General features: G+C 38.2%; 1 long non-coding RNA gene across 2 annotated transcripts in view; it reads right to left on the bottom strand.

Moving 5' to 3' along the window:
• LOC120807506 overlaps positions 1–14,922 on the bottom strand; it is a 36,668-nt gene extending 21,746 nt beyond the window's left edge. For both annotated transcript variants that reach the window (XR_005709833.1, XR_005709832.1), the window contains exons 1-2: positions 14,619–14,922; positions 12,426–12,511 (exon numbers count right to left, since the gene is read on the bottom strand). This is a non-coding gene — a long non-coding RNA (uncharacterized LOC120807506). The remainder of the gene's footprint in view (positions 1–12,425; positions 12,512–14,618) is intronic.
• Positions 14,923–17,748: the final 2,826 nt, after the last annotated feature.

The raw sequence follows: 17,748 nt of genomic DNA, 5'->3' as shown, positions 1-17,748 counted from the left end.
ACCCATAATAACAAAGCCAAAACATATTTTTTTGCAAATTTATTAAAAAGAAAAAACTGAAATATCACATTGACATAATTATTCAGACCCCTTGCTATAACACTTGAAATTTAGCTCAGGTGTATCCCATTTCTCTTCTCTGAGATGTTTCTACACCTTGGCTGGAGTCCACATGTGGTAGATTCAATTGATTGGACACAATGTTGAAAGGGACACACCTGTCTATATAAGGCCGCAGTTGACAATGCATATCAGAGCAATAACCAAGCGAAGAGGTTGAAGGAGATGCCTGGAGAGCTCAGAGACAGGATTGTATTGAGGCACAGCTCTGGGGAAGGCTACAAAACAAAGTCTGCTGCACTGAAGGTTCTCAAGAGCACAGTGGCCTCCATAATCCTTAAATGAAAGAAGCTAGCCATCAGGCCAAACTGAGCAATCACGAGAGAAGGGCCTTGCTAAGAGAGGTGAACAATAACCTGGTGGTCACTCCGGCTGATCCTCCAGAGATCCTGTGTGGAGGTGGGAGAAACTTCCAGGAGGACAACCATCAATGCAACACTCGATAAATCCCACACTGATTTGGGCTTTATGGCAGAGTGGCCAGACAGAAGCCTCCTCTGAGTGAAAGACACATGAAAGCATGCTTGGAGTTTACAAAAAAGCACCCAAGGGACTCTCAGACTGTGGGAAACAAGATTCTCTGGTCTGATGAAATCCAAGATTTATCTAAATTCTAAGTGTCATGTCTGGAGGAAACCAGGACCTGCTTATAACCTGCCCAATACCATCCCAAAGTTGAAGCATGGTGGTGGCAGCATCATGCTGTGTGGGTGTTGTTCAGCGGCAGGGACAAGGAGACTGGTCACAGTTGAGGGAAAGCTGAGAAATCGCCAAATCCAGGTGTGCAAAGCTTGTTGCGTCATACACAAGGCTGTAATTGCTGCCAAAGGTGCTTCAACTAAGTAATGAGTAAAGGATCTGAATATGTATATTAAATTAACAAACATTTTTTAAATTTCTGTTTTGGCTTTGTCATTACAGGATATTGAGTGTAGATTGCTGAGGGGAAAAAATCAATCTAAAGATTTTAACATAAGTTTGGAACATAACGTAATGTGAAAAAAAGTGAAGGGGTCTGAATACTTTATTAATGGACTCCATATGTTTTCTGATCTGTCATCTCTGTAGTTAAAACTTGGTTAAATTTAGGCAATTAAAACTATTTGATTAAGGTTAAAGGGTAATCAGGGTAATTGTTTAAAGAGCAAGGTGTCTGGGCCCCCTTGCTTAACCTGCAACACGACCCTGGCAGAAAATGGATTGATAAATGAGGGATGGATGGTTAAAAGAAACCAACATTAACTGGGAATGCAACATACTCCGTACACCCAACTATTCATCTGACCTCCATTTTAAAAGGTTTTGTGGATGGAAACATACATTGTTTTAAATGTTTGAATAAGTGTTTTTCCTGATGGGAGCAGTCTTGATACTTTTATAAAACTCTGTGCTTTAAAATGGTATTAAAAAAAGGATAGAAAGAAAGTATCAAACAATGTTGATCAAATCAAGAGAAATTAATGCAGACTTGATGTTCAAAGATTCTTAATTGAAGAAAATCTCACATCAGTGCAAGTTGACTGTCATAGAGCTGAGGCAAATATTGATCAGTTAATACATCTTCAGAATTTAATTGACATTTTTGATAAACAATTAATAGTTTAATTCATTTATCAAGTGAAAAAAGCCAAATGTTTTTTGGTTCTAGCATCTCTAATGTGATGATTTGCTGCTGATCTCTGTTTTAAATTATATTATTATATTGATTACATTTTTTTTGGTTTTGGACTGTAGGCTGGACATGACTACAACATGCTGAATGAATGGTATGGCCCTTTAGTCCTTTACTTCACTCTCAAAGAACAAAAAGAATAAAAGTGAACATGAAAATGTAATTTGTTGAGGGTGCTCAAATCAAAAAAACCTGATGATCAATAGTAATGTTTTGCTTTGTGGTCATGATGTGTACATAAGACAATGACATGTGTACTTTGGCTGAAACGAAGGTTCCAAAGAGACAATAAATCTCAAAGCTGTGAGTCACTGCTGCAGTGGGGCGCTGTGGAAGGAGGGTGCATTTAATGCAAAAGGTGGGAACCTCATGGATTGATTCCAGAATAGCATCCGAAGAAGACGGTAGAAGTGATCCTGACATCTGGAATTTCCAGACTTGCTTTCATACCTACAATCTGATATGTAAGACTGAAACAGCCAGATTTGTTAAATGGTAAGATGAATCTCCTCTGACAGTGTTCCCCTCAAAAATCTATGTTTTCACTCAATGAATACACGTAATCATGACTTTGGCACTGGAGAAGAATTATTCATGAACTATTGAAATGAGAGCACTGAGCTATTAATCAGATAGTAGTAACTGCTACGGATGAGGCCAGTGCCTATTAAAATGTATGCCCTTTTAATTTGGCCATGTGATGCTGGCAAAGTGCAGCATACATGCCTCAACCTCACTTTCATAGTCTGTCATTTATATTCACAAGAATGGACTAAGCCAAAAGCAGATGTAGCAGTGACGGTGAGCAACTTCAGTAATTCAGCTATTGTCGTATTTTTACTGAACATGAGCCAGAGTTTGCTTACATGGAATAATAATTGATCCTTTTGAATGGGCATCAGTAGTGCATGCTGTGATTCACCTCATCTGTGTTGAATACTGACTGGATGGTACACAGTTAGGAGTTGTATTAACAAAGGATTTTACCACAAGTAATACAATTTAAATCCCAAATGTAATCCCAAATTCTAAATGTAATCCTTATTTTGGACAAATAAGTAATTTTGGTTTTTCCAATATAGTTGATCAGATGATAACTTTATGAACTTTACAAAATTGAATATAACTGAACAAAACATACAGAATACAAACAGTGATACAATACTCCTGCACCATTAAAATGCAATAAAAAGCAACTTTCATGACCACATGACTGATTTTAATTGAGTGTAAAATCATCCCAGTCATGATCCATTTTGAGGTCTGTTAGTGAGGAGTTCCAGATCATGGAGTGCATGGAACAATTTCCAGCAATGAACAGTAAGCAGTCTGTAAAGACTGTAACCTTGTTCAGCATTATTAAATAAATTACTCAAATTTTAGATGGGACTCACATGCAATCCTGAGCTATTTTATTCCTGAAATCTGTTAAACAAATTACCCATTAACATTTAAATTTAACTTTTGACTTCTGACAAAGAATGATCTCTAAACAAGATATAATCTTACTCATGCACGAAGAACTGGGTGATGCATGGTATACTTGTGGAAACTGTTAATTTCAATTTTTTTTCCTAACTTTCTTTTACATTTAATTTCTATGGTGTACTGTACGTAACAGGAGATAAAAGAAAGAGAGATATTGAAGGTAACAGATTTTCAACATTTTGCTGATTATATGTTCATTAAAGACTTGTGATGAAAGATGGCATTTATTAAAGCAAGATAATTTTAAAAATTGGAAAAATTGAAAAATTGAAAAAACCTCACAAAATTAGACAGAAAAAAAGTAGAATAGTAAAACAGTGTGTTCAATAAACAACCAGGCTGACATTAGATCACTAGCGCAGGTTTAGACAAAGCTTCCACATAATACGTACTTAGGAAATTTAAACTGACAAGCAGTCACACGCAGGGAAAACACTGCAGTCAGCCTTTCATACAGGTAGATCAGTAAAGCACCCAAAACTACAAAAACACAGATCAGAAATGTCAAAATGAATCCGATATTACTGACACTTTGCAATGTTTAATATTTATTTGGTTTTCATTCTTGCTGTTACTTTGGTAGTAAGCATAATATGTAGTGCACACATACACAAATGCAATGCAAAATAAGTCTACATGATGGATTAAAATAGACTTCAGTTAGATTTCTGCAATCTTGTCCATCAGACTGTCAGAAAATTATTAATTACAGAACAATCCTTGTATATAGTTTATACTCAGACCATAGCATGAAAAGTCAGTCACGCTCCAGTACATGTGATAATCCTGGAGGCCACAGTACAGCACATTCACTCAAGCAAATCCTTGAGATATACGCAAACACATGGGAGCAGTGGCAAGGAAGTGTGGCAGTTAAGGGGGTCAAACATACAAAAAGACAAACTGTCAAAGTGCCACACACTCCTCCCAAAGTACACACTGGAAACCAAGACACTTTATGCTCTCTGTTCTGTAAATAGAACAATGCACACATACTAAAATACATAATGCTGATACATACATTACAATAAACACAGACGTTTGTACACATGTTTCGAAGACAGCAGACTCAGCTAGACATGGCAGTTCTGAACTTCAGAACTACAGAAGTCAAACACAAACAGGACTAAAGCCAAGTTGGAAACCTTTAGAGGCTGCAGTGTTCATTATAAAGTGTTCAGTATAAAAAAATCAGTATTTTGCTATTCTTAGAGCATTACCAGAACTATGGATAAAACCGTAAAAATTGTCCCTAGGGGTGGTGTTAAAAGAAAGGATATGTGGTATCAAAAACAAAAAGGACACATGCTCTTTAGAGCTTAGAGGTGCTCAGTGACTTTCATGGCAGTGAATCTATTTGACTGTGAGATACATTGTGTGCACAGTTGACATTTTTGGCCTGAGAACAGTTCTATTTTGTTCGTACTTTACCCTGTTCACAGAATTTACTGTTGATAAAAACCCGATACCAATAAATCTATTCGAGGTGTCGCATTCCCAGCTGTGACAAAATTTGAAATTAAGCACCCAAGCCCTGTTTGATTCAGTAGAAAGGGTGATCAGGCAAAGGATAGCCAACCTCTAGGGGGTCCTGCTTTTCAAACACACAGCCCTGTGCCTGAAAGTCAGCCTGGCAAAAGGTAGGTATATCAGAACAAGCCAGACGGTGTTCCTAAAACAGCTAATATGCATCAACAAACCAGAAACATTGTACAAGCAAAACTAAACTAAGATTTCATAATCTGGTCTGAGCTCTTCCATGCCCATGTCCTTGCTGATGTTCAGGCGAGGGCTGAGGGTGAGGTGAGCGGGGCACAGGCCAACAGTGTATTTGTCTCCCGCCCTGTTAACAGATTTGATAGGCAAGAGAAGTTCTATTTTCTTAGAGAGAAAGTCCAAGTCCACGAGTTTTAAAGAACTTAAGGTTATGGTATGCTCACAAGAAGGTTCATATATGTGGTCAGACATGTCACATGCTGATGTGTTGTCACGTCCAAAAGTGTAGCTTAGAACAATATAGAAAAGATAAGGAAAGATATTAGAGCTACTTTTAGGTGTAGTGTTTATGGATGGAAATTTTGTGTAGACACAGCTGAAAAATACAGAACTGTTGAACAAACAAATTAAACATATTCTCCAGCTGCATATCTTGCTTAAATGGGAAACATGTACAGTGGTTACCTGTGCAGCAACAGAAACCAGATATTTGAGTGCTTAGTGAATTGTGGATTGTGGTTGACGTAATTCTGTATCTATATATATTTTTTTTTTTTCATTTTCCAGAGGGCTTGAAGGCCCAAACCAGACAGATAGGCAGAGCATGGAGATGTCACTGTTCTGTTAGAGATTTGATGGATATGTCAAATGAAATGCATCTACCTGTTTAATGTGATGCTTTCAGACATGGAAACAAAGGAGAGGGTCTGTGTTTACCCCTCAGATACCACTGGCTACTGTTGTGCTTGACATTGTGTCTGTGTGTGTTTTTGTGTATGTACACTTGGCTGTTACTGGTTTTAATGTTTTGGCTGTATGGGTATACGTGTATATATATACATATATCCGTGTAAATACCTGTGTGTATGTGGACTCTTGAGACAGTCATGTAACATTAATGTTGGACCTTCAGACTGTGGCCTTTGAAAAGTGTGTTGTAAAGTGAGATCATTTTGGTCAGTTTTCACTTTGTAATACATTTGGATTAGTGTTTAGATCTAAAGCAGGGCTGTGTGATTTCGTTGAAATCAATATCAAGATATTTAATTTTCCAATCTATATATAACAATATTGAAAAAAGTATGAAAAAAAATGAAAAATTCAAAGAATTCAAATTAATGTTCTAATTTATTGTCTGAAATTAGTAATTTGGACAACCAAAATTTGTAAAAGGACAATGATAAAATCATAAAATCAAAATACAATTTCAGTACAAGGCAATAAATGAATTGGGGCTGCAAGCAACAATTATCTTCTTCTCAAATAATAGTCAAGTCAAATCAAGTCAGTTTATTTACAGCATTTCTGGAGAGATTAAATATTGGGATTATTTAATTGATGATTCCAATCATAACACAAAAAGCATTGTGGAAACAACAAATAAAATACAAACAAGTAAAAGCCAGAATGCGGTCAAACATGTCTTTATGATGAGAATTAAGAGGCTAAAGAAAAAAGATGGGTCTTTAGATGGGTTTTAAAGATATCAATGGAAGGGGAAGATATAATTTTTAGTGGCAAACTATTCCACAATTTAGGGCCAAAACGCTCAATCACCAATGGTTTTTAATTTGCTGCGTGGAATTGCTGAGTGATGGATTGTGAATAAGGGATGAGCAGTTCAGAGATGTAACATTTTGCCAGTCCATGCAGTGCTTTAAAAGCAAATGAAAGACTTTTACTTCAGTAGTAACCAGTGAAGACAGGCCAGTTCAGAGGATATGTGGTCTCTCTTCTTGGTAATAGTGAGGAGTCTCGACACAAGGTAGTGTAATTTTTTGCAGGGCAGAAGGTTAGGACCTCAGTTTTATTTTGGTTTAGCTGAAGGAAGCTTTTTGCCATCCACTATTTCACATCCTCTGTGCGATTTAGAAGGGAGATAACACTGTATGGATCACAAGGTTTCAGTGAGAGGTACAGCTGGGTGTCGTCAGCATAACAATGGTAGGAAATATTATATTTTCTGGAAATAAACCCCAAAGGTAACATATATGGGGAAAATAAAATAGGGCCTAATATGGAGCCTTGTGGTACTCCACATGAGATGGATGCAGAGGAAGAGGACACATTATCAATTCTAACAGAGGCTGATCGATCTCGGAGGTAGGAGGGAAACCACTGAAGGGCCTGTCCCTGAATGCCAACAACATGCTTAATGTGGTCCAAGAGGATGAGTGATTGACTTTATCAAAGACAGCCGCGAGATTAAAATAATTCATATAGTGTAATTTCCTAAATCTAAAGATATTAATTATTAGGGGAACTATTAATCAAAGAGTTGAGATAAATCAGTTCAGTGTTGATGATAACAGAGGAGCATGAGCTTAAGTCTCACGGATCATAGGAGGGCGATGAGATCTCAGATCATATGCTTACAATTTTGCTAATAAAAGATGTTAGGAAATATTCATAGATAGGCTATCTGGTGTTGCTTCATGACAATTTGTGACTGCAGGGTTGTTATTTAACCACACAGTATTTCAGATGCTTGTAAGACACCTGGAGTTAATCTTTTTTTCCAATTACCCTTTATTCTCCTGCATTCCTTCCTAACCATGCAAGTTTTGGGGTTAAACCAGGGCTAAGCTTTGATTTTTTACTTCTAACTTTGTGAGGGGCAAATGAATCAAGAATACTGGTGCAAGTGCAATTAATTAATGTGAGCAGTTTTTCTATGCCCAGACCAGCACAGGGGGCTCTAACTAGAGGAGAAGAGAAGACATCTGAGAACTGCCTGGCAATGAGAGGGGTAATATAGTTGGAATAGTTTCCTGGAGTCTGGGAGGACTAGTAATCATCTAGTAAGCATAAAAGAGAAAAAGTCAGAGAATTCATCAATAAAAACCTTCTTGAATTTAGGGGGTCTTTATGTAGTACTGAAATTGACTGTTCAGTCTTACAGAGCTGTAATTCAAAACTTGTCAATTGACGAATGTCAATTGACATGGGTTTAAAGATAAAAAAGATAATTAAAAACCAAAGCCAGACTTCCACCATGAACAGTAAACTATGGTATGTTGAGAAATTTGTATTTGTAAAAAGAGCTGATTTCACCAAGTCTTTCCCAGGTTTCAGTGTGAAATAAAAAAAATCTAAATTATGGGTTAAAATAAAATAATTTAAAATGAAGAATTTGTTGGAGAGTGATCTGATATTTAAAAGTGCCATTTTTGTGAGAGGTGCTGCCAGAGGACTATGCAGAATGGTTTACTGTTATTGGACGAAATATGGATCAGATTACATGCGTTGGAAGCGGTAATGTGGCTGTACTGGTGGGAATATAACCTGGTAGTATTTCTAGTAGTTATTCAGAATCTGAATCTGAATCAGAAAAACTTTAATGATCCCCACAGGAAAATTGCTTTGTTCGACATTCAGAAATGTTTGTGCTTGATAAATTATCGAAAAAATTACCATAATTCAAAGGTAAGATGACTGTTAGGATTTCATTTTGTTTAGGGTAAGAATTAAACTGTTTAAATTCTGCAGAGAACGGTTCTTATGGCACTATACATTCTCAATACCCTTAACCGTTGGCCAGTTAATGTAATCATTGCTGAAGGATGACATAGACTACATAAACAAGTCTTCCTGGTTGTCACATAAAAGAAGAAAAAAGAATGTTAGGACTGATTGAGTGTCATCAGTTCACCAGACAAAGACACAAGTACAAGGATGCAGATGCGTCTGGATATAATGTACGTGAGCATGTGTGTCTATGAATCTGTCCGTCAGTGCCTGGGCATGTTGTGTTACTATAAGTGGAATTCGTTCACCCATGTCTGTGCACACAAAGAAGTGCCATTTGTTTTCCATCAGGCATCGCAAACACTCTATCACTACAGAGAGGCATCTTTCAGTGTACACAGCCCACATGCTCTGCAACACAGGCAATCTGTTTAGCAAGACAAGGCATGGCAGAGTTTGTGTTCACACACGTGTGTGTGCATGCCTTCAGTGTTTTTGCACCTATGTGTGTGAAAAAGGAAGTACATGTGAATCCCCACAGTCAACCCTGTGTCCTAGAAACTTACTTTCATATACTGCTGAACTGTTTTCCCAATTACTTTGTGCTGGCAACATAATTGCTGGCTGGATTATGTTCAGAGGCAACTTTTTTCCTTCTGAATGAATGGATGAAGTGGAGTTGACAAAGTGGAGTTGACAGGAGGTGACTGGGATGGATGGCGTACAACGACTGTCACGCCAGAGACCGCTGTTCACATCAACTGTCGCATCTATGGTTAGGTTTAGGCAACAAAAGCACTTTGGTTAAGATGATGAAAAAAAATTGTTTTGGTTAAATGTAAATAAACATGTTGTGTCTGAAGTCATTGAGAACTTTTCTGTATTAAGCCAGACCACAATCTTTCCTTAACCTCAACCAAGTGCTATGAGTACCTAAACATAACCATAAAAAACTTTAATAATGCTGTAGTCACTTATTCTACTGCAAAATTGGATATTTTGGCGATACTTTCAGTATTGACGTATTATTTAATTGTATATAAACCTAATCTCTGGAAGACAGAGTTGCCTGTTGAGTTAGAAGGTAGAGAAAGTATCTTTCAGAAGTGCACATGAAATAAGGAAAACTTCATTTCAGCACCAGGAGGTGTGCATATCATGATCTGTTACACAGCAGAGTGTCAAACAGTATCTGTTTGCATGACTTTTTCAGTAACTGAGGTTCTAATTATAATATAAAACCTGTTCAGTGGGATTAAATGGACCTTATATTTATATCATTACAGAAATTCTGAATTAGATGAAATGTTGATGTGGCTTTCAAAATGTAAATCATAATTATTATGGGAACAAATAATTTTGTGGGATGGCCAGATTTGGCCCACTTGCCTCTATTCATTGATCCCTGGTATAAAGAGTGCATGTGGTTTGTAGTAAATGGCAAAAATTGATATAAACACTGTGGTCATTGAAAGAAGGAATTACGGGGGAAACACAGCTCTAACAACATGACAGAGTTCATCCAGACAGGAGCTACAGCAACATGACAAGTTCAAACACGAAGCCTTCTAGCTACTCTAAGCTCCACTTCGATCATCTGCTGTCTTCTCTTCACCTGCCAAGTGGATGACAGCTCTCAGTGGACCCATTTTAACAAGGAGGACCTTGGGGCCTGAAGGGAAAAATAAGGGATTCCAGCAGATTGCCATTGGACCCCATGGGAAGCAGCAGCAGTCGGCTTTCTTATCCCTACAGTGTCCACTAGCCTCAGTTTGTTACTCTTTCTGTACTGTGATGTTCCAACAAAGTGACAAGTAAAGATAAGTCTAAAGTCTAATGAAAGAGGTGGGTTGGGGGGCTCTGTGATTAAGTTTGTGCTTCTTTATCACCTTGGGCAGTTCGAATAAAGGGAAAAGAAAGCACACACTCACAAAGTGCAGTAAGAAAAATCCTGTTTTCCCAAGAGTAACCAATTAATTGTGGGAAAGTTGCCAGCAATTACTGATCAAAGAAGGAACTGAATTGGAGTCCTTAAGCTTTGAAGAAGTTTAATAAGTTACCTACATGCCAAACTGTCTAGTCTGCTTATCACTTTAATTTGAGCATTAATGAGGCACCAAGATTATCACCTCCCTCACTCAGCTCCCTGAAGGGAAAGTAAATACGGAAGACAGATATGGAGGAAAAATCACAGTGTTGAATGGTCACATAAAGTTACATAGAAGCTGCAGTAGTCTGTTTCCTCACTAGGATTTCTTCATGTTGAGTAGTTTTAGAGATAAGTCATGTTCCATTTTTTCATTGATCAATGAAGTCATAGCCAGTAATGTTCTCATTACACTTTCAGTTTTATCGCCACCTTCATTAGTTTTTCAGGTTTTTTACTCAGCTCATTAGGTCTGACTGCTTGCCAAGACCACAAAGTACATATTGTATGTACTAAATACTATATTTTCATGATAATTCTTTAGGCCAGGTCAAAAGAGTCACGGAGTAGAAAAAAAATATTTTACCTCTACAGCTGACCCTGTCACTTTCCCTACAGAGCTGAACTCTGCTTAACCCTCAGGTGATGCCACATTTTCCCATGGGTAACCTCAGCTGCTATCCTACCAATTAAAGATGTGACAAAATGACGCCTACACACGCAGACGGCTATTACGCTGGAAAGCAAGTTGCTGATGCTGCAAAAACATGATGTGGCGATGTTGAGATAGAACATGTGTTCCCCAACAAGGCTCTGTTCTGTAGGCATCACAGTCGACTGAAGCCACAGCAGAGGACATATTTTCCACCAGTCATTTCTGACAGGCAACTACCACCACAGATGTGCTTGTAAAATAAATTCTATCAGGACAAATGGCAAATACCAGCACATGAAAATAACAGGGATGTGTGTATATGACAAGCAGGGTGATGAGTTAACCTCCTGCCATATCTGTTTCAGGAGTCAGCAGGAGATACTGCCCTGACTATAGCCCTGTGAAAGTAGAGCAAACTATGGGACTTATGTGAATTATTATGATTCTCCAATAATATTTCTCCAAACATAGAAGCAATAACTGATCAAAGATGGCAAGAACATCTCTGTTTTTCTCCCACAGATTCCATGGATTTTTGAATAATTTTTGTCTCTATGAAAGATAATGCTTCAAACCATACAGTCCAAAGTGCTGAATGTGGAGAGCTGGACATTACTGAAAGTTTAACATTCTGTTCCAAAGCTATGGCAAATAATGCTTCCATAACATCCCCCACTGTTCTGGTTTCAGGCTTTCTAACAGATGTTGGAACATGGCTACAGGGATTTGCTCCCATTCAGCCACGAGAGCATTAGAGATGAAAGTGATGAACACTAATGTTGAGTGATAAGGCCTGGCTCATAGTCTGCATCCCAGGTCATCCCAAAGGTGTTGGATGGGTTTGAGGCTAGGACATTTTATGTTTGTGGCTTCGTGCTTGGGGGGCATTACCATATTAAAACAGAAAAGGGCCTTCTCCCATGTGTTGGCACAAATTTGCAAGCACACTTCTGTCTAAATTATTATTGTATGCTGGGGCAGCAGCAGGCCCCAGCCCCAATTAAAGCACTGGGCATAGAAAAAGCATACCAAAACTTCAGATATAAATAAAGACTGCACCCAACAGAGTACACTAACTATGCAGAGAAGGAGCAAGCTCAAATAAGTCACTTACTGCCTTGGGACATTCAATGATGGAAAAAAAAAAAAAAAAAAATCTACCATATTAGTGCTTCATGAGCCATATTTAAACAATATAAACAAAGTCTGTTTTACTCAGATTTGCTGGTCAATCCCAAAGGTCATATCTAGAGACAATTAAACTGTAATATAACAATGTAACAGAATCCCCAATAAATTGAAAGATAACCTGTTAAAATGGTGCCATATATGTCATCTTTGTTAACTTTCAACATTTCACTCTTTTGGTGGATTTATACCTTTTTCATTCTGTGAATGGGACCCCTTGTTGTAAAGCAAGATGAATTCACACCCACCATGCTGTTTAATCTCTCCTGGAAGTGATCTGTAAAATATAAAATTCACCAAAAAATGTAGCCATATTTCACCAAACACAAATCATCTGATAAAGGTTTTTGCTATGTCATTATGGGGTATTCAGTAGAGGATTAGATTGATGAGGGTCAAAAATAATCATAAAGCAAAAACATAACAAAAGGGGGTCTGAATACTTTCTGAATTGACAGTATGTCTGGGCCATCAGTAGCATTGCACAAGAACTGCTGACAATAACTTTTTTTCATTTTAACCCTAGACATGGTTTTTAAAAACATTTGAGGCAGCATAGTGATAGTGCAGTCCATCTGCTTACTCAAGCATCTAACACTGAACATCCTCAATGCAACAGAGTTCATATATTTCTAATGGTTCACAGCCACACGTCCCCAGATCACTTTGCAGCACAGATACATCCTCTGCTTTTCATTACCAGTTTTTCTGTCAGGACATCTTCAGTGCAAATCTGTTTGACATCTACATTTTGCTTCTCTGGCATTGACAAATTAGACTATAAAGACATGGGTGCAGAGTGTTGTATCCCCACTTTGTGCCTGTTGTAGAATCTTATCTAATGTAACATTCCAGAGTTCGGAGTTCAGAATCACCTTCCTTTCACTCACAATGCTGGCTTTGTCACCAAAAATAAAAAAAATTAACAAAGGTTATTGCATCATTACATTTGAGATGTCCAAAATCCTCAAAGTTTCATCTACCCTCTGCTGTACAGTGAAGTACAATTTCATTCATTTCTCAAACTCCAACAAACATGACAACAAAAAATGATTGCTGCTTACTCATCCAATTACTCAACTTTGTTTAAGACACACTTTTAAACTGCAGTTTATGGCAGCAACTGGGCATTATTTTCGTCATCAGTTATTTATTTGAATAAATAGAATTTATTTGGAACTTCAATCATTGGATACTCCTCTACAGTATCACATGTGGGGGGTGCTGATGGAGATGGGGATAATAGTTTCCCTAATGTTTTAGACCATGACATGCTGGGTCCTTTTTGTGACCTCAAATGTCTTGGTCCAGAGCTGTATTCTGGTGGAGGAGGTACATCTGGTATGTCAGGGTACAGTTTTTGCTTTGTGTCTTTAGTGGGTGTCTTTTTTGGTGTGGCCCCTGATGCATGTCCTCCACTAGCTCCCTCGTCTTCTTCCTCCTCCTTCTCTACTCTTTGTGGCATATGCCTCCTTCTTGTCACTCCATACTCATCATCTTCCTTTCTGTGAAACATAGCTTCCCGTTCTTTTCCTTTTTGCTGCTCTCGCGACTTTCCCTCTCTCTCTTTTTCTCTTTGTTCTTCCTCTCTCTTTTTTCTCTGGCCCTCTTCTCTGCTGTTTGCTATCTTTAGCCAGCATTCTGTATCCTCAAAGCCTAGTTTTTTCATACGACTTTTATCATTTTGTGCGTCACGCCGTATTTTCTCTTGTAAGACTGTAATCTTTTGTGTATTCAGGCTTCCATCGTAACCAAATTTTCTTATCCATTTATCGAGATGTTTGGTATATTGGTGGTCACGTTTTTCAACATATTTCCAGTCTTTACACGTTAAGGCTTCTCGCGGGCTCTGCTTACTGTTTCCTTTTCCCATTTTATTTAATGTTTTGGATCAGTCTTTCAATACCTAGGGTATTCTATGACTGATATTCCTTCAATTGAGATAACAGAAATCCTGTTGTGGTAATCCTCAAGCTTCTACCTCCACGGAGGCGTAGGATTCTTGCCTAGTGCTTCCACAACAGTTTGTTATTTTACTCTCAATTTTATTTCATGATAGAGAATACCTAGTGGTATACTCTATCCATTCATTCCCCTTCTTTTGAAAAACAACTCTGGTCACTGTTTTATTACGGAATTTAACGAGCTCCGCCACACGTTTACGGAATTTATCGAGCTCCGCCACACGTTTACGGAATTTATCGGACTCCGTCGTCCCTCTTTTAGCTGTCAGTGCCTAGCATCCACAGGGTTTTATTTAACGCCTAAAGCCGTACTACCAGCGTACTCTTTACCGTTTTTCTCTGAGACCTGCCTTCACGCGTTCTCTAACAGTCTACCACAGTGTTTTCCTTTCATTCCTTTTTAATGAAAATAACACTCACCAAACCGTAGTCCTCCTCTTGGATTCCCGTCAACCCTTAGACTCCAACTGGCGAGCCAAAGCCCAGTCCCGGAAAGGGTCTTTTTAGGCCGAGCTTCTAAGCACGGCCTGCCGTGGCCACGGTCTTAACTGGTGTTCCGCTCCGCCCACAGGAGTCCTCGGGTGTGTTGGGATCCGGCTCGAAGGACCAAGTAAATGTCAGGTTTAAGCAACCTAAAACAGATATGAACACAATAATGAGGCAGGACACAGAGTGGTGAGGTTATATACTTGCAAGGAGAACGGACAGAGAGTGCTCAGTTACAGTCTCCAACCCGCTCTGAGTTTCTCAGCCGTCTACCTCGCTCTTTCATTTCCATAGGGTGGTTCTTTGTCACATAAACATATGTCAGCATAGTTGCACAATCTCATCTTAGAAGCAGGATGCTTCCTGCTTGTCTCAGAGACAGAACAATCTGTTTTGTCTTGATTAGAGAAGTAGCTGCTTCGCAGCTGCAGATACTCCCGTGCGCATAGCCTTCAAGAGTGCAGATAACAACAGATAATGATTGCTTACAGTTACTTGAGCAAAGCATGGGATAACTTATGTACATTTTTCTAACAATAATTTAGTCTACAAAGTCCACATTTAAGAAGTTGGAACCAGATAATGTTTAGTAGTTTTGCAAAATAAATATAATAAATTGAACTGTTGTCAATTTTCTGTTGAGTGACTAATCAATTAATAAACTACTGATTTACTGTAAACTTTTACCTACATTTATGTTGGTGCTTATGTGATCAGACACTAGTTAGTGGAGAGATATAAACAGTATATGATCTTTCTACTGTAACATGAGCTAATGTACCCAAATATACATTTCCAACACTTCATGCAAGTGCAGAAGAGAAGCAAAGTCACATCCCATGGCTCTAGTTTGGTGGTGTGAAGAGCAGTACTTACTACATAACATTATGCATAAAAACACACAGATTAAAATAAGTCTCTCCCTTTTCACAAGCATGATTTGCACAGCAGTGTAGGATTTTAATGTGATTATAGCATTCTAATGTCACAAGTTTTTTATTGTAGAAAAATGAGACAGCTCAACTTTGAAATTTAGTACAATCAATGTTTTACAGCCAGACCATTCAATCTGGTGTCCCCAGGTCAGATTTATGGGGCATTGCTGTCTTCCACCTTTTCCTTTTTGTTCCTTTTTGCTGTCTTCCATCTTTTCCTTTTTTACAAAAAAACCAAAATAAAAATTTCCAATTTCAGTTTTCAAAACCCAAAGAGGCTTAGAAAATGTCATAATTAATTACTCCCCATTCTGATTTCTCTGTCATTACTGTATAGATGAACTGTACTGTACATGACAATGATAAACAGAGTCTAAGAGTTACTTCTGTTGATCTGCATTAGTCAAATACACTTATACTTATAATTTTCTGGTGAACAGCCTCTTGGGAACTGTGGAAAACAGTGGCCTCAGCTGGTGTGAGGTAATTGACAAATGTGCATGTCTCTGTAGGAGGGACTCTCCAAGTGTTGAGGAATAGTTACCCATGTGTTTCTTTTCATGGCTGCGCAGGTTACTGCCTGTGCCTGAAACCTCATTAAGCATCTGCTGTCATCCTCCATCTGTTAAACAGTCAGCCAGCAGAGCTGAGTAGAGAGGGGAAGCAAGCTTTCCAGTAACTTCCTCGCCTGTCCTTCACTATATATCTTTTTCTCTATTGCTTTTGTACTAACTTTATAAATCTGTGGTGTCCTCTGTTTGTTTTTCGTGCTTCCCTCACTTTTTTTCTTTATTGCATCTGTACCTTTCACTTTATCCCCTCTGAACCTTTTTCTAATACTTTCTACTCGACTACCCTGTTGTTTTGCTTTAAATGGCACTTTTGAAGGTAGCAGGACTGAGTGCTGACAGTTTCTTTGTCATCATAAAGACAGAAATAATGTGAAGAGAGATTTACATTATGATTATGGCTTGTTTATGATTGTGCTCACAGCAATTTCCAGTGCCTGCCCCTAAGGTACACAATAAAAAGCAGGCATTTTAGAAATACAATTCTTTTATTGTGGATAGCTCAGCATTTATGATTTGCATTTGCTGAATATTTTCTCTCTGTTTTACTCCTTTCCCTTGAAGCCACATCTGTATTTGCCTGTGACAGGCCACCAGGAACAGGTAAGAATTTTCTATAGAGTGAAAGTAAAGTAAAGTAAAAATTCATATTTTCAAGTAAACTGTTTTCTGTTAACGATTTTAAGGAAACAAAAGTGTGGACTGGGGTGGGCAATACCACAAAGTTAGGTTTTGACCTGATACCAAGTAACACCATGCCAGGATCAAAGATATCAATACTGGTATTGATACTTTTTATTGTTAAAAGCAGCTAATGTACTAATGTATATTTTAATCACTGCAAAATAATTTGCTAAACATGAGGTATTTATTTTTCACTATTCTCTCAGCAAGCGCGTCTCAGCTGATCAGAACTGAAACTATTTGACCATTTTACTGCTCTGTCTGTGCCTACAAACCTTATGAATGCAAACACTTCTTAAACAATATAAGAAAACAATAATGCAGTTGTTGTACAGTGTTAGTCCCTGAATCAAAATACTGTCATTTTCTATGTCTTTCCATTTCCACTGTGATTCACACTCTGTCCAAATAAGTGGCCCCGGGAGTTTTTACAGTCTGCCTGCTAGCTTCAGCACAAAGGGTGTGATTGTTTTAAGTCCCGCATAGTACTAGTGAATGATGGTTGATAGTCACTTCGTGTTAAGGATGGTGCTGCAATGGGGATGCAATGTTCCAGCAGGAAAAAATGAGCAATCCTAGAATTTTCATAAGAAATTGAGAGGGGGAGCCTAGTTTTAGCACTCTGATAAGGTAACAGCAAACGCAGCAAACATGCAAATATTGCTGCACTTAGAAGAGTGTTCATGTGCCCAGGATGTGATCTAACATGCAATGGATCCCAATGACACTAGTATCGATGCTCAAAACAAGACTTTGTATTAGTAGTATTAACACTCCACACCCATACTGCGGACAAAGAAAAAATCTGATGCATTTCTTCTCTCCATTTCTTCCTTTTTCCTCACTTAAACATACTTATCTGTTCTCAGTTATGGT

Source organism: Xiphias gladius, chromosome 21, assembly GCF_016859285.1.
Source record: "Xiphias gladius isolate SHS-SW01 ecotype Sanya breed wild chromosome 21, ASM1685928v1, whole genome shotgun sequence".
NCBI lineage: Eukaryota > Metazoa > Chordata > Actinopteri > Istiophoriformes > Xiphiidae > Xiphias > Xiphias gladius.
The sequence above is the reverse complement of the archived record's forward strand: the minus strand, read 5'-3'. Positions and strand labels throughout refer to the sequence as shown.